Genomic DNA, 3,377 nt, shown 5'->3' with positions numbered 1-3,377 from the left:
TATCATGGTAAGAAAAGTTGTGAATTTCAAAAAACTTAATAAGGTTCTATTGTTACAGATGAGAAGTGCAGTGAGAAGTGAATGCAAGTGTCGCGGGTGTTGAGTGAAAGTGTGGCGATGTGGCAGTGAGAGTGTAGTGAGTGCCAGGGCGCAGTGGTTGCGAGGGTGATAGCCGTCTGTCGCGGCCCTAGCGATGCCGCCGAGTTGACGACGGCGTCCGGCCGCGCCTCGCGCCGCACACATACGCGCTATTTAGGTAAGTTCTCAAAGTGACAAGAGTGTCCTGATTAGGTAGCCGATCATGTCACTCGCTGTGGCCCGTGGTTGCTTCAAATATACCTCATCTGAAATATGGAATGATCTACCTCCTGCCGTAAAAGCGGCAGTGTCTATAACGTTGCGGACATTCAAACGTAAATGCTCACAATGGCTATTTGACAAGCAATCAAGGGATACAGGTTTCTTATAATTTGTGCCTTGTGTGTCATTGTACTTTTAATAATTTGGAATTATAATAATATTTTGCATCTTAATTATTAGTATTCAATATGCCTATGTGTGTGCTATATGATTAATTGTATATATTTTGTGTGTTCCTGACCATTAAGGGTTATGGCAGAATATCAGCGAGAACAATGTTCTTCATTGTCCTCTGTAGCTGAGTCATAGATCAATTTGACGTGTGTTTTATTACTATGATTATTATTAATTTGCATATTCTTTTCTTTGTATTGCATGTCAAATAAACTATTTTATTGAATTTTATTTTTAAATCGCCACTGTCAAAACAATCTGAAGGGTCCCTTTCTTACACTTTGAAGTTTGAAGGTAAATACCGTCCTGAAGGCCGTAAATTGTCGGATCAGATTCGCGGAAGAGATTCTTTTGTCTGTTGGGGTTCTTCGTTTGGGTATTCTAAATATATGTATGTATCTATCTACTTGGGTTCTTATGTGTATTGTTACAAATCCTTCGTATATTTCTTTTTAATTTATACATCGTCTTACACTTTTTGTGGTTGCTCTACTATACGAGTTTATTTCTTTCGTGATTGGTTTGTCCCTATCTACTGACCCGAGAGATACAGAGTTTCGGGAGACTACGGGCTCCGCGGTAAGACCAGGGTACGGTGGGCGTCCGGGCCGAGCCTTCCGCAAGTGATACACCTTCACGAGCTTCTCTGGTGGACTCAGACTTGGGTATGGACTCGCCGGGGTTTGTGGTTAGCTGCAGGGATGAACACGTCCGTCTGCTCCAGTAGCATATGGCCGGGAGGTTCCGCGCGTAGCTAGCGCGTCTTAGTAGCGGTCTAGATGAAGGTCTAATGGCAAGGATACGTGCGGAGCACTTGAGTTGCCTTTTAAGTCCTTAGCTATGTCACGGACATTGTCGCAGGACACTGCTACTAGCACCTACGGTACTAGACCGAAGAGCTAGTAGAGGAGGAGATCCTCCGGTCCTTTCAGCCGCGTAGGAATTTGGAAACCGGACAGACGCCGGTTTGCGGCGTCGGGAAGTAAGAGTGCTTTACACCTCCGCCACCAAAGAGGAGATTTGGTAGTCGGCTTAGAGTCGACGGCTCAGCGGTGGCAACCGTTAGTCGCGCTCTCGGAAAGTGAGCATGCCTACAGCTCCGGTACCTACCTGGAAAATAGGGTGCTGTACGTGCATCCGGGGCGGCTCATTTAAGGCACTAACCTTGCAGAGAATCGGATGAAGTCTGTGCAAACGGGCTGGATCTGGGGTTAGGACACGGCTTAGATGATCCTTGCGCGGATTTTTTAGTCTTAAAGCCTCGTACTAGGAAAACCCTGTATCGCGGGTACCATAGACAACCACAAATGACACCCAGACTCATGAGAGAAGTAAATATAGGCGATACAAATATTTCTTCCGGCACAGGAATCGAACCCGGGACCTCTGCTTGGCAGTCCAGCATGATAACCGTTCGGCCACGGAGGTAGTTAAATCATGGTCAAACTTGATGTAGTAGAGTAGTTGTACTGTGATTTTTGTACATTAAGTGAATTTTGAGGTTATGCAATGTGTTAAGTTATACAGAAACTTGAGTTCTTAAACATGTTTACATTGTACGTAAATCTCGAGAAAAAAAAGTCTTAAGTACGGCTTTATCTCGTTTTATATAAATTGGGAGACGATAAATTTTGTTTAAGCTTGATCAGAAGCGGTGTGTCGTACATCAAGCGCTACTCAGATTTTAAATAAGATAATATGAAAAATAAACCAGCAACATGTACGCCAACGTATTCAAATTAATCTTGTGACTTTCGCTTTTGACGGCTGAGTTGATCTATGCCTTTCCTACTACATTTTTTTTTATTTAACAGAGTATGCGTTATAGACAAAATAGCTCTGTGTATATCATTATAATATTTTTCAACTTTTTGACAGGTGACTCTTAGTAGTGCTGTTTTCTGAAGATTCGCGTCATTCGAATTTTATTAAAACAGGTGAATACAAAAACGTCACTTCAAGTATTAACCTTATATTGAAACGGTTAAGTCCGATAACATCCAGAAAATTTACCCATTATACGGTTTAGTGCCTAGACAGCCACGCTGACCCAATGTGGTTTTGGGACTCTACACGTTTTTAAAGGGTTGTTAACATTCTTCGCTTTACAAGTTTTTTCATGTTTTTCCTTCACAATAAAGTATTCTCAAACATTCGCAAACTTCAACTGCCAGAGAAATATTTGCATGGCCTACTCTCGTGAGTTTGGGTGTAATTTGTAGTTACATATACACCGTGTAAATATCCAGGATACAGGGTTTTCGCCAATGCGGAGCTATGAGTGTTGTTATTCTAAAATATAAAAAAATGAACAGAAAAAGAACAAAAGTCAAAGCTTTTTAATGCGTCACAGAGTTTCGAACGATCGATCTTATGAAGCACTCCGTTCTTCCACCACTTCTGTAACCTTAACCGAGTGTTAACGTTATGTCTGAACATAACTCGAGGCGCAACTTTTAATTGCAGCAACGAACTGATAAGTAAGAAAGTTATTATGTTAAATAATACGTGAGAATGAAATAGGATATCAATGAAAATATTCCGTATTTCAATGAAACTTGTACAGCTCCAAAATGATCGTCAATACGGTACGAAGTTACAACAAAACAAATTCATTAGGTTGATTGGTACAAGGCCTTTCATCCCGGGAATCTCGTTCTCGACAATTTCGAAAGACTTTTGGACATTTTCGAGAACCGAGAGTGACGTTTTCGATTTCGGGAATATAGAGACTTAAAACTTAAGAGTTTATACTACCTCTGCTCGAATTCAAATTTCTCCCGTACTAATACGGTTCATTTTGCTTAGGTCGAGCGGCGGGGGCAATGGTTGGGGGGGGGGGG

At 41.8% G+C, this 3,377-nt stretch overlaps 1 protein-coding gene across 1 annotated transcript in view; it reads left to right on the top strand.

The window, feature by feature from the left end:
* Positions 1-224: 224 nt before the first annotated feature.
* Positions 225-3,377, top strand: part of LOC113232961 (voltage-dependent calcium channel type A subunit alpha-1) — a 329,573-nt gene continuing 326,420 nt past the window's right edge. Inside the window, exon 1 of the mRNA XM_026467881.1 lies at positions 225-256. The gene's annotated coding sequence lies outside the window, so the exon portion shown is untranslated. The remainder of the gene's footprint in view (positions 257-3,377) is intronic.

The sequence above is a fragment of the Hyposmocoma kahamanoa genome, unplaced genomic scaffold (assembly GCF_003589595.1).
Source record: "Hyposmocoma kahamanoa isolate Upper Pololo Valley unplaced genomic scaffold, ASM358959v1 78, whole genome shotgun sequence".
Taxonomy (NCBI): domain Eukaryota; kingdom Metazoa; phylum Arthropoda; class Insecta; order Lepidoptera; family Cosmopterigidae; genus Hyposmocoma; species Hyposmocoma kahamanoa.
Note: the sequence above shows the minus strand (reverse complement) of the source record. Positions and strands in the feature narration are given on the sequence as shown.